The sequence below is a fragment of the Xenopus laevis genome, chromosome 6L (genome assembly GCF_017654675.1).
Source record: "Xenopus laevis strain J_2021 chromosome 6L, Xenopus_laevis_v10.1, whole genome shotgun sequence".
Lineage (NCBI taxonomy): Eukaryota > Metazoa > Chordata > Amphibia > Anura > Pipidae > Xenopus > Xenopus laevis.
Genome location: NC_054381.1, coordinates 92,058,965 through 92,079,626, shown reverse-complemented (window position 1 = coordinate 92,079,626; position 20,662 = coordinate 92,058,965). Strand labels below are relative to the sequence as shown.

General features: G+C 39.4%; 1 pseudogene; it reads left to right on the top strand.

Annotated features, from left to right (window-relative positions):
• The first annotated feature begins 9,785 nt into the window (after positions 1-9,785).
• LOC121394468 overlaps positions 9,786-20,662 on the top strand; it is a 36,443-nt pseudogene continuing 25,566 nt past the window's right edge.

The window sequence follows — 20,662 nt, the reverse complement described above, 5'->3', positions numbered from 1 at the left end:
TTGGTATCTCCACCTAAGTCAACTTGCACACACAATGACTCTTTACTTAAAGGGGAAGGAAACCTAGTTGGCGCAAAAACCCTCCCCCCCTCCCATGTGTTGCCCACCCTCCCTCCTCCCCCCTGGCCTACCCGTCCCGCTGGGCAAATGCCCCTAACTTGTTACTTACCCTTCTGCGCAGGTCCAGTCCAGGGAGTTCACAGACGACATCTTCTTCCACGTGATCTTCTTCCTGCTTTGAACGGCGCATGCGCAGTAGGAGCATTTCGCCGGTACGATCTACTGTGCATGCGCCGAAACGCTGTTCAAAGCAGGAAGAAGATCGCGTGGAAGAAGATGCCGTCTGTGAACTCCCTGGACTGGACCTGCGCAGAAGGGTAAGTAACAAGTTAGGGGCATGTGCTCAGCGGGACGGGTAGGCCAGGGGGGAGGATGGGCAACAGACGGGAGGGGAGGAGGGTTTTTGCGCCAACTAGGTTTCCTTCCCCTTTAAAGAACAGTAACGTCAAAAAAGAAGTGTTTGCAGGAATCTATGACCTGCAAACAACATTTATTCAAGGGATAAGATTGCCACCTAGCAACAGCTGATGGTTTAAGCGACAGCCTCCCGAAGATACGCTGGAAAAATTGATTTTAACAATACATCCACGTTTTAGCATTTTCCCGTGCTTGTGCCTTTAAGATGTGGGAGCAAGCACAGGTCTGCTCATTGCTGATTGGACAGTGAGGAGCAGTGTGACATCACAGGAAGGGGATTAGCTGAACGGGGAAGTTAGATTTTTTACCGGGAGTCTGTGGATGACAATCCTAAATAAGGGAATGCTCTTTGATAAAAGCAGAGATAATAAGAAATATTAAGTGACAAGATGCAGTTTAAGCCTTAGTTGTCTAATAAACTAAATAAAAGTTGTAACAATAAATGTTGTTGAGAAATATATACATCATCTCAGGGTGGAAGTATCAGGCAATACGGCTATAGTTTCTGGAACTAAATGATTTATAACATCTAGCTTTCTGTATTATAACATTCACTATGAAATGAACCCAATCATTTTGGTTAAAGACACATTAGGCACATCCAGAGTGATGGAAGTAACATCCTTTCTTGTCCTCTGTGATTTTGGATTTATAATCCAACTTCTTCCCAAGATTTTGTTTTACGACAAGAGGGAAAGGAAGAAAAATCCACTAAATAATCACAACTACTAGGAATTCCGGAAGGAATTACATGTTGCAATTTAAGGGCGGGACACGGGTGGGCGCTGTTGCTAGGTGGCAATCTTATCCCTTGAACAAATGTTGTTTGCAGGTCATAGATTCCTGCAAACACTTCTTTGTTCTACGGGAGATTACCACCTAGCAACAGCTGATGGGAGAATACCACACATCTAGTAGTTGTTTTATGAATGTCTCATAATGTCAAGCATGCCACAATGCTACTTTATTAAAATAATAAGACATCTCAGGGTAGCCTTGGTTGTTGTGGATCTTCAAAAGGAATTTTCCTTAAATGGGATGTATCAACATCAAAATTTTAGATTGGACCAAAATGAATAATCCTGTGATATTATTTGTAAGTTATTAATAATATGTAATATTTCCTCTTAAGGAATACATTGTGTAAATAAATTAAGAGGCTTATAAATATAGCAAGGCAATGATCGGAGTCTTAAATTATGTCTAATTCAACCACACTGCAAAAATCTGTGTGATCCTCTAAGGATAATGTTATAACTCATAACAAATGTGATCCCTCATAACAAAGGGCCAAAATTAGAGTACTGTTTTTATTGCTGATAAACTGTGGATAGAAGACAAGCTAATTTAATGGACAATGAGCTCAAATCTGTAGGGTTATTAAACACCTTTCATAGGAGAGAGAACTTAAGTCCTGTGTGTATGTATCCATAGCGAGGATAGATTAGCCTCTGTAGAGATTCCTTACAGTTAGTCTACAAGCAATGTTTTGTAACTTGCTGATATAATAAATCCTTAGCAGAATGATACATTTCAGTATATAAATGCAAGACCCAAGTTAAATAATAAGGTAAGATAAACTGGATATGTTGGGCACAATATCCTTAGCTGAAGAAAGGGAAGTGAAAGTTCAAATATCTAACCCTTTTAGGGGCTGACAATCATGAGTAGGTTAATTTCTGTAGAAACACCTAGGGCCTGAAGGTATTCTGTTGTAAACATGAGGGAACTTTTAGACCATGATGCATTAGTTGTAAGATCTGATACCTCATCTTGGAAAGTTAAATGGGCATTTTATAACTACATCTGTTGCCCTGTCTTGATATATGTTCACAAGTGCTCTGTGAATCAATGTTATGATAAGCACAAAGGCCTGACAGAAATTGCCAGTAGATATAAAACTCTTTGTCTGTACTAGACACGTGGTACAATAGCCTAAAACACATTTTTGGCTTGGAATGATGATGGTGCGACTAAATTTATTTCCCTGAAGCTTAGGGAATCTCAAAATAGATTTTTGTGGTGGGAGACTACATTTACTGCAGTGTGCCATATACACCATATATATATATATATATATATATATATATATATATATATATATATATATATATATATATATATATATATATATATATATATATATATATACTATAAGTCTATAGATGGTCTGACTGCTATTTCTCTTGCATTACTGGTATGTCTTTTGGATATGAGGAATATGTTTTTTCAATGATCTGGCTCTAAAGCAAAACTGCTTCTTAGCATAGAAAAGATACAACTTTATTGTCTGAAAGTTCTGTGGCTGGATCTGGAGAAAGCACAATACAATTGCTAATCTGACAGCCAAGAGTTCTAGTAAATGTATGTGGTATTGTTCTGTATTGGAGACCAGGACCCCTCCAAACTGACTAATATATTGCTTGGAACTACAAGGTGTTCCATCCATGAGGGAAGGGGACTGTCACATTTGCTATGTGTTTGTTTCATTTTGTTTTGACTCCAGTATCTAGATTCTATATATTCCTTCCCCAGCCTCACTCATTAGAAAGTTCAAGAGAACTTGGAAATCTCTGCAGTATGTCTTTGTGGATGACTGGGCTAGCTCTAGAAGATAGGCAATGCTTGCCACAAGTCATTTTAGAGTGATTTGCCTCTAGAATCTTGTAACTATGTATTAAGATTAAGAGTGACAGTCAACGTGTTACAACTGTGCTCCATAAATGGCTGCTGTTGATCTGATCTACAATTATCAAGGACCCGCTGGTATGATCTAATACTGAAAGATAATCCCAGTATCACAGATAAAAAAAAATGCCCATTGGTGTAGTTGATCCACTACTGCTTTAACAATCCGTGAGAAAGTAATGGGTGTTTGAGAGGTCAATAACATGACATACTATGAGTAAAGATATATATTCCAATAGAAGTTTAGTAGCTTTCTGTGGGGAGTGTTGCCTCATGGCAATTTTTACTCTTGCTCATTGGGTAGCATGAATAATAGATGGAAGATCTGTTGAGCCTTTTATTCTGAATTGCACTATACTGTTATAGTGCATATAGTATATATATATATATCAACAAGGAGGTGCATGCACATGACATGTCCAACAGGTTGCCTGGGTGCAGATAATAATATACATTTTTGCATTCAGCACTTTCTGAAGATGACCTTTCTTATCTTTTCCACAAAAAGTGGAAAAGTGGGAAGTGAGCAAGCTTCTATTAAGAGATGTCCTCATTTAATAAGATGTTTTTTGCACAAGAGGGGTGCAATACAGATAGATTTACAGGAAATATCAGTAATAAAAAAGGGGCAGACCCATTTTTTACTATACTGAATAATCAGGGATCTGATGTTATTATTAACCAATGCATAGCCTTCCCTGATCTCTTCTTAGAGAAGGTGACAATGGCAGAACGGAAGTTCTTTTTATTTATTTATTTATTTATTTATTTTTATGTATATAGCGCCGACAAGATACACAGTGCTTTAGTTGTGTATTGTGTCCTGGACTCTTTTAAAACAACCACATTTACTACATAAAGTGAGGTTTAGTATTAATGTCCGCAAATGATTTCTTAGCCTTATGTCCAGCCCTCATTTCATGGATGAAATATGACACAAACATGTAGGAGGATGTAGCATAAGGGCAGATTTGCAGGCTAGGTCAGCTAGCACAGCTGTGGTGAAACCTTCTTAGGCTGGTCACATGTTTAAAGGTTTGGCCAATAAATAGAGCTGCTCTCTATAGCTAATTAGGAAGTAATGAGTTACTAAAAGGTCTAGACTGGGAGTCAAAAAGGCCCTGCCATTTGAGGTATACAGAGGCTCAAACAGCCCTCACATGCCCAGTCAATGGTGACTGTATGGCATCCTTTAGCAGCCCCTCTGGCATCTGCCAGAATCCACAAATTGCCAGTTTGGAATTATTTCATGGCAAGAATTTATCTAGGCCTTATTGTTCCACATTGACTAATAGGGGTGGAGCCAATAGCCTTCGTCACTTTGAAGTGGAAGGTTGAAAGAAATTGAGCCATTATATTTGTTGGTTAAGCCTGGTAACCCAAATGGCAGCTGAGGTGGGTAAATGTAGCGTGCAATTGATTTCAGCACATCAGGAAAATATGCAAAAAATGCATTTGTACATTAATATATCATCTACCTTTATCAGGGAGACATGAAATGACAATCCCAATGGATTTGTCACAAATAAAAGTATAACGTCCTCCATTAGCATTAAGAGGAATGTTATTTGTCCTGCAAACTCATGCAGATTAGCAGTTTACTTTGATCCATTCACATCCTGTCATTGGCTGGACACTTATGTGAAAGATTTGAGATGGAAATTCGCTGAGGACATTTGCAATTTATCCATTCACATAACATTACTGATTCCCAGACAATAAGTTTATGAGTGGATGCTGCGTCACACTCCTAGGAATCATTGCCTGTAGAGACAGACCTCCTACAGGGAGCAGGGTAACCACTAGAGCAACCCAAACGGGCCTCTTTACTGAGAGTGGAACCTTAAGATACTCTTGATTTAACTCCAACCGGAGAAGAGATATCTTTACATTTAAAGACTCCTTTTCCATTTTAGGAGTACCTCTGTGGGACTGAACCCTCTTCAGGGCAGTCAAATGAGGAGAAAATAAAGCAGAGTCTAACATCACTCTTTTTCCTCAGGAAAGAGAAAAATGTTTCTCCTTAGGTTTAGAATATAAAGGAGATTGCACCTTCCATTTTTTGTGATATTTGGAAGGAAACTGAGGTGGAAGCGCCACGGAGTTTGTAGCAGAATAAGAAACTGCATCCTCCATGAACGCTGAGGTAAAAAATCTAACTTCCCCGTTCAGCTAATCCCCTTCCTGTGATGTCACACTGCTCCTCACTGTCCAATCAGCAATGAGCAGACCTGTGCTTGCTCCCACATCTTAAAGGCACAAGCAAGTCGGAAGGGAAATGCTAAAACGTGGATGTAGTGTTAAAATCAATTTTTCCAGCGTATCTTCGGGAGGCTGTCGCTTAACCCATCAGCTGTTGCTAGGTGGCAATCTCCCGTAGAACAAATAAGTGTTTCAAAGTAATGGAAATATAATGCAGCAGTGCGCTGCACTGGTAAAACTGCTGTGTTTGCTTAAGAAACACTACTATTGTTTATATAAATAAGCTGCTGTGTAGCAATGGGGGCAGCCATTCAAATGAATGGCAACACTACATGATATTTTCATTACTTTAAAACACTTTTTTGGTGTTACTGTTCCTTTAATAGTGGTCATTTGCCAAGACCTTTCAAAAGGGAAAGTATCAGCATTTTGAGCTGGGGCAAAACAAGAGTTGTACTTGACAGGTTTTGTTTTGCACACAGCCTCATATTTACACATACTCTCAGACAAGTCATACATGGTGCAGAGCTTAGGATCCCCCCCATCTTTAAGATACTCCCTGGCTGAATCACATTCATGCACCAGAGAATTTTTCTTCCTTTCCTTTAACCCTTCAGGTAGCGAAACACCAATACATTTTTCATTCAAGGCACTTTCTTGCAGACACTCCTGCCCTACTTTCAGGTGTTCCCCACTGTGAATTACCTCATTCACACACTCTAGTGAAACGTTTACCTTGGGGGTCCTCTCTACACTTTTTACGATGGGTTTTACCTCACATCCGACAGTCAGATTCTAAGAAATTACAAGTAACATTTTGCATAAAATAGACAATATTTACTACCTGGCTTGATTACCCCATATTCAGTGGTTTGTTGTTTCCCCACAAATCTCAGAATAAGGGAAAGTCTGTTACCAGAACAATTTTCACATCACCAGCACTGGCAGTGATATGTGAGCAGACAACTGTCCCTTTGGTGGTTTCAAAAGTTAGAAATACAGCCAGTTTATAGTTCTTTTGCATCTCAGGGACCTCCTGTCATGGTAGAACAAACAGTTCATGCAACACCACAGAGACCAGTTTGACCCACAGTGAAATCCCATTAACTTTCACCTCCACAGATTTTTCAACATTTCCTGTAGGAGACCTGGTGCATTCTTGTTGATACGTTGCGACACAACTGTCGGATGCAGACATCACATCAACGCTGTGACACGATCCAACAATAGAATTACTTACCTTATTTCCGTCGCATCAGACGTGACGCCTAAGAATTGTCCGTGGAGTCCTGCCCTTAATCTTTCATGTCCCACACTGAACAGCCAGATAAAGATACAAAGTTTCTAACTTAATTGGCTTAATTGGCTTTTAAGTACCCAGAACAGCCACCATGTGCACAAAGATATTTTTGTAACAATTTTGAGATAAGGAAGATAAAAATTTCTCTTGGGAGAAGTTAGGCTCACAGATTAAAGGGCAATTCACCTTCATTAGCAAAACCGTAACAACTGAAAAAAACTGCAGAAATGTGTTCAAACTTTCATAACCTGCCAAATTTTGTAAAATGAACATAGAAATTAGGGGGTGTGGCCACAAAAATGGGCATGACCCCAAAAATGTTGCCGCGCTACGTGTGCCATCTCTTTTTCTATCTATTTCTATTTCCAAAATGTTGGGAGGCATAGTAGAAGGGATTTTTTTAAATGAAGAATTGGTAATAAATCCATAGGTATAGCATTATTATAAACTATCTCTATAACCCTAGAAATATTTAAAACAGTTTTAAAATTAAAATTACTTTGCTAGCTCTTTACTTATCCCTCCGTGCAGATTCTGTCCAGCAGAGTTCTCGGGCGCCATCTTCAGCAGCTTTGGTAATTGGTAATAAGACTGGTTCAGCAATTGCAATTTTTTTACGTTTCGGTGCATGCGCAGTTGTAGCAAAACAAAAAATTGCTCCAACTGCGCATGCGCCGCTCCAGTGGTATCATTCTGAAGATTACCGAAGAGAAGAAGATGGCTGCTGTGAACTCCACTGGACAGAATCTACACGGAGGGGTAAGTAAAGTGTTAGAGGCATTGCCCGGGGAGGGAGGGGGGGGATCTATGTAGGGTAGGGGGTAGGGTTTTTTGTTATTAAGGGTTTGTTTCTCCTTTAAGTTAACTTTTAGTTTAATGTAGAGAGGGACATTCTGAGACTATCTGCAATTGATTTTCATTTTTATTATTTGGGTTTTTGAGTTATTTAGCTTTTTATTCAGCAGCTCTCCAGTTTGCAGTTCCAATGATCTGGTTGCTAGGGTCCAATTTATCATAGCAACCATGCACTGATTTAAATAAGAGACTGGAATATGAATAAGAGAGGACCTGAATATAAAGATGAGAAATAAAAAATGACCATAACAATAAATTTATAGCCTTCCAGAGCATTTGTTTTTAGATGGGGTCAGTGACCCCCATTTGAAAGCTAGGAAGAGTCAGAAGAAGAAGGCAAATAATTTAAAAACTATTAAAAATAAATTATGAAGACTAACAAAGTTGCTTAGAATTGGTCATCCTATTAAAACATATTAAAAGTTAACTTAAAGGTGAACCACCCCTTTAACTGTAGTTAATTACTACCATCTAGTGGAGAAGATCTTGGCTACAGCACTCTACCGTAATATAGTAATACAGCCCATAAGCATTGTTTTTGGCCTTCAAGGTGTCAGTCTCTTTCTGTCTTGTCATTTTCCTGAAGGCAAATAAGGGATATTCTGTAAATAAGGGAAATTCCAGAGTATTTGGCCAATCGCTCAATAGTTGCTTTTCCCATTGGCATATCTTAGCCAGCAAAGAGATGTCTGACACTGCTGAGGCTACCTGCCACGTAAAGGAGCTTTTCAGCTCACAAATGTATTTTATCTGCTTTAATATGAAATAAACTGGGTTTTGCATTAAGCTGAAGTGAGGCACAGAAAAATGGAAATGTATTTCATGCAGTTTGTTTTATAACATATGTTAGAATTGTATTTCAGAGTTCTGAAACCTGTACAACAGGTTTTGAACCATAAATCACAAATGGAAACCTGACTGTCCAAAACTGGACAGATGGCAACCATAACCAGAGGGTCTGAGTTGAAGGGAAGCCTCAGTACAGATGCCCAAGACCAATTCCCAAGTTATGTGGCCCTTAGTCAAGTTTGCATACAGGGATCTGAGAACAAGGAGATATAAAGTAGATGTGACATACTAGCATTCTGTCAGAATAGAATAAAAATAGTCAGGGTGAGTAAGCAAACCACCAAGGATAAATAGTGTAGGATTAGTATTCCTAGGCAACACCCACCATAGTTTAGAACCACAGTGGAAAGAGACTCATGCTATATTTGTCCTTGAGATGCTTCCACTATACATTTCACTGTATGTTCATCCTATAAGTGAGACTACACTCCCATCTTGTTCTGTCTTCATCCAAGCAGGGTGTGTGGGTACATTCTGTTTCTAGGGTGGTCACCTGGTTGGAAACCCAATGTTATTAATAGGAAAAAAAGATAAATATATAGGAAGGCTGGTATTTTATTTTTTCAAAAATAAATAAAAAATAATTTATTTAATACTGTTTTGTAATGATTTTGGTGAATTTGCACAAATAAATGACTGAAGTGAGTAAACATTCATTTTGCATTGCTCTGAAATAATTGCTTGCTACTAAAGATAATAATAGTACCATCTTGCATAAAAATGGCATTGACTCGAAAGATGTCAATACTTTGTGCCACTGGTATTGACTCACCAAAGTTTGGCAACACCTATTGAAGCCATGGCTAACTCTCCAAAAGAATACCAAATAAAGCTGTTACATAGAACAAAAGAACAAACTGTATTATTGGGGTACAATTAAAACATGGTATAACAAAGTAAAAACATAATCAATAAGAACATTAGCATAACAAGGGATAACCCTATCACTGCCCTTATGCAACCGGCAGAAATTCCTGCTCAGTATCACCCTCTCCTAGGCTCCTTACAATTATCAATAGGAAGCCAATTTCCTCTAGGTTGAAAAAACGATACAGTGGGGTAGTGTAACTAGAAAAGACTAATGTAGCTCATTCTGGTTGGCAGATGCATCATTTCCAATGCTTAAATACATAAAGGACCATACAATGATGTGGCATGTATAGCATGTCGAAAACCATTTTGGCCCCACCAATTTAAAAAACACACACTTTTCCAAGTTTGGAATGGCATTAGCATCAGCTGGGATGGTACTGTAAGGTCCTTTCAGACCCCATACAAGGTAGGGTCTGTGGGAGCCTTATTTATGCTACTGATACATGGGACACCTATTAATTAATTATCCATGGCCTGCACCAGCCAGTGGGGCTTGTTCTCCACACTGCTTCTACTAACCAGCTTTACTTCACCCGAGACAATGCCTTGTATGCACTGTTTTGGAGTGGAGGAGAAAGCTAGCGTAACCACAGGAACCCCATACGAAGAACTAGGCCTGGATTTCCATGTTGGGTGCCCCTATGCTGTATGGTCTTGGCACCTGCCCAGGGCCAGATTTGAAGTTACGTTGGCCCGAGGCTGCATATCCCATGCCTGACGATTTGCGAACACGCGCACCCCGACCCCCGTACCTGCATGGTTCTAGTGAAACTTTCCCCCTGTGCGCTTGCCATCTCGAGTAGTGGAGCACTGGGGAGTTTTGAGTTCCCACTGCTCCTTAGTAATGCAGCTGGGTGGTATGCCGCCCCTAAAATTTGCCTCCCTTGGCCCGGGCCTTTGTAGCCTTGCCACAACTCTGAGTAGGCTTGTAAGGGGGTGTGAAGTGATGAAGAGTGTTATGTGAGTGAAATGTTATCTTTTTTGAGTGACAGAAATGTGCATGTATGTAAAATTTAGACCATCAAAAAGTACACAGTCAGCGACTCTTATTTGGTTTTCTACTGATTTTCTCTTCATTCTTTTTGTCATGTTAAATTTTTTTTCCCTTTTCTTCTCTTCATCCTATTTTCCAGGGTTTCTTAACCTTTCTTCTTGGGGACCCAGAATAAGGTTTTGACTCCCATTAATTTATTTAGAGTTAAAATCGTGCACCACATTTTATAATTTTCTATTGTTGAAGGAATATGAGTTTTTAAAGGGGCTCATGAAGACAGTGTAAAGATCCAATTTTGGATGCAGAATCACTGCCTTCATTATTATATTTTATTTAATTTTAGCTATATTTATACAAAATCTTAACCACTTTAAAGGAGAAGGAAAGGTTAAAACTAAGTAAGCTTTATCAGAAAGGTCCACCTAAATATACCAGTAAACCCTCAAAGTAGTGCTGCTGTGAGTCCCCTGTCAAAAGAAACACTGCATTTCTTTCGTTCTATTGAGTACACATGGGCTTCTGTATCAGACGTCCTGCCTTCAGCTTAAACCTCATTGCCATGGGCAAGAGCATGCTCAGTTTGCTCCTCCTCCCCCCCCTCCCTTCTCTACTGTAATCTAAGCCCAGAGCAGGGAGAGACTCAGGCAGGAAGTGATCTCACACCACATTAATACTGCAGCTCCTATCCTAAACAAACAGAGTTTCTACAGCATTTTACTCAGGTATGGTAAAACATTCTAAGGAATAAATATAGCATTCTAGCCTGCACTATTGCAGCTAATCTATTGGCAATAAAATGCCTCCGTAGCTTTCCTTCTCCTTTAAGAGTGAAACGTGACTCCATGATAAGACCATTCACCTTACTCCTTAATTTCTCATACCACCTTTTTTGCTAGAGCTAAATACTCTAAAAAAATTATGCTTTCTTCAAATCTTTGGGACACTGGTGACATTGGTGTAAATAACTTTATTACATTATTTAGTTAAAGGCAAAAAAGAGAGTAAAGACTCCCATACACAGGCCAATAAAAGCTGCCAACAGACCGACGGCTTATTGTCCCATGTGTGGGGCCAGCCGACGGGCTTCCCCGATCTATATCTGACCAAAAGTCGGGCAGATCTTGATCGTGCAGGTTAAAAAATCCCATTGGATCGCGTACGCATCTGTGCATTTATGTGGTCCCGTGATCTGACCATTCGTATTGGATGCATTATGATCCGATCATTGGGCCCTAGGGCCCATGATCGGATCAGGCCGATAACGCCCACCTCAATGTGGGCATATCAGGGAGAGATCCGCTCATTTAGTGACATTGCCAAATGAGCGGATCTCTACGTCTATGACCACCTTAATACTTCTACTCTATCTTGCATCTTATCTGCACTGGTATTTCTCCATATTTCTCCAAATGGACTGGGGTGCTTGGAGCAGGTGCAGACTTCATAGGAGCTCAGCAGGGCTTACTCGAGGGGTACAATTCCTTGATTGCAATGTCACATATTCTAACCCAGGTTTGCCTAATGTACATTTCTACAGGGGTATTGCTTGGAATTGTAGTTTGTAACACCTGGAGACCCCCATGTACATCCCCCAAGTAACCTTAATAAATATTTAAAATCATAAAAAATAAATTACTTTGCTTCTTTCCAAAGCACCTAGTGGGCGTATGAGCTGAGAAAAGAATTGTTTTCCTGTATTATGTAAAGGACAGTCTATAAATGCCTTTTTTAATTCACTAAGATGCAGATTTTACTGAACGTTACCTCATTCGCCAGACTTGCCTCAGACCAGGCGAAGTGCAATGGAGTGCATAGGACTTCCTCAATTTTTAGTGCAAAAAGTTCCAAAAACGCTGGTGTCTTTTCCTTTTTTCTGAGTGATAGCCTTCAAAGGTCCGTACAAACTGGGTTCCCCCCTTCATTTTCTAACATATGAAACATAAATTATACACTGGGCTCATGTGTAGGGCATTATAACAACTATTTTATTTATTAAGGTTCCCTGGACTTGTGTAATGTAATTCATGGGTCCCCAACCTTTTTTGGACACGCCGGCGTCCAATTCGGCGCACCTCGTTTTTGTGCGCTGAGCTCGGCGGCCCAGTGCTGGAGTGTCCGCGCTCCGGCAGTTGGGGACCCCTGATGTAATATATTTACATATACGGCCATGTAACTTTATCATTTCCCGCCATATGCAAATTAGGCAATGCTAGCCCATCTTCGCTTTGATTGCCGAAGTAACGCTAGCAAAAATTCGCCAGCGTTCGTGCCCTGGACGCAATTTCGCACTTTAGGGAATTGCCATTGTCCTACCGAATTTACGCCTGGTGAAGTGTTGTTCTCGTAAGCCACAGGTGGCCTGTTACAGACATATCCGTGTGATGTACTCTGAGGACTATACTCCTTTAGGTCAGAAATATACCTCAAAATTAGGGATGCACCGAATCCACTTTTTTGGATTCGCCCGAATACCGAACCGAATCCTAATTTGCATATGCAAATCAGTGAGGGGGAGGGTACAATAGAACCGCACACAAAGTGCGCGGCTAAAAAAAATGTTTCTTCCTTGTTTTGTGACGAAAAGTCACATGATTTTAAGGATTCTGTTCTGCCAGGCACAAGGATTCAGCCGAATCCGAATCCTACTGAAAATGGCTGAATCCTGGCCGAATACCAAACCGAATCCTGTATTTGGTGCATCCCTACTCAAAATTAATCAAATTCTAAGTTTGCAGTGGAAAGGTATAGCTAATTTTATTAGGCTTGTCCAAACAGCAATTAATATGAGCTAGGAGTGATGAAATAAGGTGCCCTCCTGCTGCTAAGCTACTGCTTTTTCCCCTCAATTGTGTCATTGTAATAAAAATATGCTTACCCGGGTCTTGTAACCTATAGCAACAAATTAGATGTTTGTTTTCACAGTTGACCTGTAAATGACTGTCTGGTTGCCATAGGTGACTAGACCTGTAGCAAACTTTGCACTTTTATTAGCATTTCCCCTTCTCTTTCTTCTTCTGAATGATGGGTGGTGTCGCTTAACATACGATGGAGAGTAATGGGTTTGACATGTGTACTAAAGGGTTGTAAACTCAAAGCTTTATTTTTTCTTACTCTTACAGGATTATGAGCCTTCAATATTCTACCCCAAAAGATCCCTGGATGCCATTTACAAAGACTTAACCAATCAGTGTGAAAAGATGGACATCCCTTTTTTATCCTACCTTCCAACAGAAGTAAGATATTGCCTTGGGCCAAAGTCCAACATTATTAGTTTTTCAATAACATTGTAAACTGTTCACAAGCAAGGCAACATCTAAGAGGAAATAAATTATTACATTTTTGGGGTCATAAAATTGCTAGCAAAAAGTCAAATGTTTTCAATCTGGGAACGGCATCATAGCAATAAAATTCAGATACCCAAATGTGTTAGCAATATTTTCCTTTTGCCCTGCAGGTACAACTAATAAATGATGCATATAATTTGGTGGTGGATGCAGTGCTCGGAATAGAAGCAGAGTTTGGAGAGGTGAAAGAGCCATTTGCTAGTATTCTGGCAACAATGAAAAAGATAAAGATTCCAATTTTCAGTCTAGATATTCCATATGGTGAGTATCTAAGATGATGGCATTGTAATGAAAGTGGAGTGGGTTGTCATTGTCTCTTTTCTCTTGCTAAAAATGCCTTAAAAGCATCCTGTAACCTAATGTAAGGGGCATCCTTTTTAAACAGTAGTTCTATAGTATATTTTGAATTTGGGGTTCAGCAGTAATTGAGGGGTGTCATGTTATCTGTCCAAGGCCTTTGTGATATGACCAGGTCAAATCTAATATATGGATAAATGTATTGGGTTTATGAAATCAAGATGTAGTAGAGAGGTAGATTGTAACGTTGAGTATTAGAAGAAGGAAGGAATAATAAAATTACATGTAATTGACATTTTAACACAAAAGGACAACACACATAATAAACATAATAAAACATAATTACTCCTGGCAACAGTTTTATGATTGAATGTAATACAGGTAATGAGAAAATTCATACTGTCACAATTATGATGTAACATACAGTAGCTTAGTTATGCATAGTGGTTTTGAAGTGATGCCGGAAGGCCCCACATTTTAAGCTTTCTAGTAAGTAAAGAAGATTATATACCTGCATAAGAAACAATATTGCCATTTTCTCAATTTTCCTCAATTTCTATTGAGGTACTCTAATATGGATTATTTACCAAGTGAATTTAAATAGAGCCAGCTGTTTATCAATAGGCAAGCATGTTCTGGACGCTCTAGGTATGCTAGCGTGTAGGCTGCAATTCCTGTTGTATAGCAGACCCAAATTTAAATAATGGAAAGAAGAAAAATGATGCCTTCATATTCATATATATATATATATATATATTATGTCTGTGCAGTGAACGCACTCCTTCCGGATATACTTCTGTCAGTGGTGGTGCGTTGGTCAAAGCTTGATAATACAATCCAGTAAATGGACCCGCACTCGTTCATATTAGTGAAATAAATGTGTCTTTATTCCCAAGTTCATTTCCAACGTTTCGGTCCTCTCTGGGACCTTTTTCAAGGATAAATGACATGTGCATGGGTGATTATTTAAATACAGTTCAAATTTGGCGCCAAGTGTGACGTCATGACTTAGAAAAAACCTTCACCAGCAGTTAAAAACATTTATACAAATGTGAATGTAATTGAAATACATACATTTCACCACTAGGTGTCGCTGTTGTGTCAGCTGGAATTGTGCTCAGTTAAAGTGAAACAAAAGTGTCCAATAAAAGTATCCATTCCAGGAAAGTCCATGTCATCTGTAAATTTATACAAATGTATCATTTTTGTTGCTGTATTGACTAGCAAGAGATACCAATAAAACATCATAGTCTGTTTTAAACATCACGTGTCCAGTTATTGTTTTATAACATATTAAATGCAAATAAATTCATTTCAAATTGTACGATATCATCTTTATGCATTCAGGTATCAATTACAGGTCTATCCATACACGATATAAAATGCGTGGGACAACTACTAGTTAGAAAACAACTCAGCACTAGCTGTCCATTAAGTCCTTTAGGTGCCACACAGTCTAATTCATGTATCCAGAAGGCTTCCCTTTTTAGAAGGGCTTTGTCATTGTCACCCCCTCTTATCCTAGCCGGCACATGTTCTATCGGCATGCATCTAAAAGATGCCGGGCTATGTTTCTTTTCAGCCCAATGACGGGCAACTAATTGTTGGGAAATATCCTGTTTCTTCCCTTTTGATCTCTCTTCTCTTTCTGGGTCCAGAGCGGCTCTAATGCTGGCTCTGTGCATAGCTATGCGTTCTTTGAGCATTCTAATGGTTTTGCCGCAATAAATTAACCCACACGGGCATTTTATGATGTACACTAGTAAAGTGGTGGTACAAGTCATCCTTTGTTTAATAGCGTAACGTTTGCCCGTATGCGGATGCAGAAACTGATCACCAGTGATTAGGCTGCTACACATCATGCAGCCTGTGCATCTATATACTCCTTGTTTTGCTGAAAGAAAGTGTTGTGACTGTGGATTAGAGTACTTTGTAACAGGGTCAGAGGGGTTTAGGATTTCCTTTAATGAGCTGCCTCTACGGTAGCTGAATTTTGGCCTGTTGGGCAATTTTTTGGTTATGTTGTCATCACTCTTAACAAGGGGCCAGTGTTTTAATACACATTTTTTCATATGGCTAGAACATTCCCCATACTGACATACATAGTACATATCTTTATCACCAGTTTTCTTGTGTCTTGTGGTGGCCTCTGATAAGACTTCCTCCCGACTGAGGTTTAGTGCCCATTCCTTAGCCTCATTGATTAGAGCGCTCGGGTAGCCCCTGGAAAGGAATTTCTTACACATAGTGTCCACATCTTCTGATCTTTTATCCTCCTCACTATTAATGCGTATCACCCTTAATAACTGTGATCTCGGCAGGGAGTCCAGTAAATGCCTGGGGTGGTTGCTCTGATAGTGTACTAGTGTGTTCCTATCCGTGGGTTTAACGTATATGCATGTTTGTAGAGTATTTTCTACTTTGTTCACTTTTATGTCAAGAAATTCAATACTGTCCGTACTGTAATTTAATGTTAGCTTGACAGGACTATTGATGTGATTCAGGTGCTCTACCAGGTTATTTAGCTCCTCAGTCGGGCCAGTCCATACAAAGAAAATATCATCGATATAGCGCCTATAAAAGGCGCCATATCTTCTGAATAGGGTATGACTTAAGATGCATTCATTCTCATATACATACATGAATGTATTCGCGTATGTGGGAGCTACTTTCGATCCCATTGCTGTCCCTGTGCGCTGCAAAAAATATTGCTTTTCAAACTTGAAATAGTTTTTGTAGAGGATAAAGCGCAACAGGGACAGGATGAATGCAAGTGGGGGTCCTTTATATTGCTCGTTGCCATCAATCAGCTGTCGCACTGCTTCTATCCCTTGTTCATGTGGAATACATGTGTATAGACTCTGTACATCCATAGTTACTAGAGTCAATTTAGATGCTGGGATATCGATACTTTTAATTAGTTTAAGGAAATCATTGGTGTCTTTCAAGTAACTGCCTATTTGCTGTACACACGGTTGGAGATGGAAATCTACAAACTCTGCAATTCTCTTGTTCAGTGAACCGTTGAATGATATAATCGGTCTACCGGGAGGGGCATGCAAATTTTTATGTATCTTGGGCAGAGTATAAATGACCGGTCTAATCGGACATTTTGGCAAGAAGTATTCAGACATTGATTTAGAGATATGGCCTTCCTTTACTCCGGCTTCTAGTATCCCTTTTAATTCGCCAAAGAAAATGTTGGTGGGGTCAAACGTCAATCTTTCATAATTAGCATTATCATCTAATTGGGATGTCAATTCATCTTTGTAGTATTTATAGTCCATTATAACCACATCTCCCCCTTTGTCTGCTTTTCTAACAATTATTTCATTGTTGGACTTAAGGGTTTTCAAGGCATTTCTTTGTTCAAATGAAATATTACCCCTACGTTTCTGTTTTGTTCTATAGCAAGCCGTCATGTCTAGGTCAAGCATACGGTTAAAGGTTTTGAAGGAAGCGTTGGTGCTAACAGGGTCATATTCACTTCTGGGTTTAAACTTATTTCCTATCACATCAGGTTGCATTTCTCTGTTCCCCTTATCAACAGTATTATTAACATCAGTCACATTGGTTAAATCACAGTCCTGCATAGGTGCACAATCAGGTGTCACAATGCCCTTCTCAGCCCCATACCGCAATTGTCTAGTAAACTTGTAATTGTCAATAGTATGGACAAAAGGATTTAAACTCACCGAAGGGACGAACCCAAAGCCTTTCTCTTCTTGTTCTTGGCCTGCGCCTGCTGCGAGCGCGTTGAAACAGCTGTTACTGCGGTTGGCCCCCTCCCCCCGGCGGGTGGCTTTCCTGTATTGCTGCGTCTGCTTGGCTCCTCGTCCCCACTCTGTGGTCGCTCCCCTAAAAAAGAGGATGTGGTTGGAGATCCCTCTCGCGGCGATCCTGATCCGCTTCTCCCACTTTCGCTGCCCGAGGTCCTGCTGCTGGTTCTGCTGCCGGCTCTCCTGGACGGTGACCTGCGTGTGCGCAAATCCGTTCGCCTCATCCTGGGTCCTAGTGCTCCACCCTGCTGCCAGGGGCTACCCGAGCGCTCTAATCAATGAGGCTAAGGAATGGGCACTAAACCTCAGTCGGGAGGAAGTCTTATCAGAGGCCACCACAAGACACAAGAAAACTGGTGATAAAGATATGTACTATGTATGTCAGTATGGGAAATGTTCTAGCCATATGAAAAAATGTGTATTAAAACACTGGCCCCTTGTTAAGAGTGATGACAACATAACCAAAAAATTGCCCAACAGGCCAAAATTCAGCTACCATAGAGGCAGCTCATTAAAGGAAATCCTAAGCCCCTCTGACCCTGTTACAAAGTACTCTAATCCACAGGCACAACACTTTCTTTCAGCAAAACCAGGAGTATATAGATGCACAGGCTGCATGATGTGTAGCAGCCTAATCACTGGTGATCAGTTTCTGCATCCGCATACGGGCAAACGTTACGCTATTAAACAAAGGATGACTTGTACCACCACTTTACTAGTGTACATCATAAAATGCCCGTGTGGGTTAATTTATTGCGGCAAAACCATTAGAATGCTCAAAGAACGCATAGCTATGCACAGAGCCAGCATTAGAGCCGCTCTGGACCCAGAAAGATAAGAGAGATCAAAAGGGAAGAAACAGGATATTTCCCAACAATTAGTTGCCCATCATTGGGCTGAAAAGAAACATAGCCCGGCATCTTATGAAATGCATGCCGATAGAACATGTGCCGGCTAGGATAAGAGGGGGTGACAATGACAAAACCCTTCTAAAAAGGGAAGCCTTCTGGATACATGAATTGGACTGTGTGGCACCTAAAGGACTTAATGGACAGCTAGTGCTGAGTTGTTTTCTAACTTGAGTATTTGTCCCACGCATTTTATATCGTGTATGGATAGACCTGTAATTGATACCTGAATGCATAAAGATGATATCGTACAATTTGAAATGAATTTATTTGCATTTAATATGTTATAAAACAATAACTGGACACGTGATGTTTAAAACAGACTATGATCTTTTATTGGTATCTCTTGCTAGTCAATACAGCAACAAAAATGATACACTTGTATGAATTTACAGATGACATGGACTTTCCTGGAATGGATACTTTTATTGGACACTTTTGTTTCACTTTAACTGAGCACAATTCCAGCTGACACAACAGCGACACCTAGTGGTGAAAAGTATGTATTTCAATTACATTCACCACTGTATAAATGTTTTTAGCTGCTGGTGAAGGTTTTTTCTAAGTCATGACGTCACACTTGGCGCCAAATTTGAACTGTATTTAAATAATCACCCATGCACATGTCATTTATCCTTGAAAAAGGTCCCAGAGAGACCGAAACGTTGGAAATGAACTTGTGAATAAAGACACATTTATTTCACTAATATCAACGAGTGCGGGTCCATTTACTGGATTATATATATATATATATATATATATATATATATATATATATATATATATATATATATAAAATACACAAAAGCCATGAATATCTTGTAAATTATATCCTTATAAACGGTTTGTTCTGATGTCATCAGTTATAAACGGTGAGTTCTGATGTCATTTCAGTCACATGACTCATTGAAATTTGTGTATTATAATAAATAAAGCACCCCCAGTTGTAAAATATGAGGAAATTAGAAGTTATCTCGGAGTTCCATGACCTGTATAAAAACACTCGGCCTTCGGCCTCGTGTTTTTATATGGTCATGAAACTCCTCAGTAACTTATAACATCCTTTATTCACTATATAAATGGTGCGTTCTGACGTCAGAATGCGCAGTTTATAACAGGGGCCCCAGGCCACCGAATTTGACTCAGCGCGTTGGAATTTGACGCCGGCGACCAGAATTTCAACTCCGACCCCCCCACAAAATGTAGATTATAATGCATAATGTACCCCCTACTAGAAATTTAGAAGATATCAGAAGTCACTTCGGAGCTATGTGACCTGTATAAAAGCACTCGGACTGCGGCCTCATCGGTGACTTATAATATCTTTATAAATTACAGTAGGGGGTAAATTATCCAATATATATATATATATATATATATATATATATATATATATATATATATATATATATATATATATATATAATCATCAAAGGATGGACCAGCACTCCAGTTCAAATAAATAATGTGCTTTTATTTATCACCGTGCATCGGTGATAAATAAAAGCACGTTATTTATTTGAACTGGAGTGCTGGTCCATCCTTTGATCATTATACAATACGTTTTTGACCAAGCACCCGTGAAAGTACAAGTGGTTGGAGTGCAGGTATTGGACATATTATATATATATATATATATATATATATATATATATATATATATATATATATACCCTTTCCTGATGACGGCTCGAGTCTAAGAGCCGAAACATTGAATAAACCCATTTTTTTCTTCACAAAAGACCTATGAGTGCGGATTTCTTTTCTCTATAGATTTTGATATATGTTCCAGCACCTAGGCATTTCCATTGTTTTCTGAGTGCACCCACACCAAAAGTATAACACGACTCACCAAGAAGTTGTTATAAAACCTTAGCCCCTATATACTGTAGTTAGCTCTACTGAAATGGGGGTTCTTTCAGAAGAAATCTCTTTTGTCCCCACAACATGACCAGGTTCACTTGACATAATGTTTGAAAATCATAGATTCTAATGAACCATGAAAGTATGGGAGCATTTTAGAACTGAATCTGACACAAGTATCTCTACTTTTCGACCTAAGAGTACGTTTAGAGTCTATAGCTGCATTCACTCGA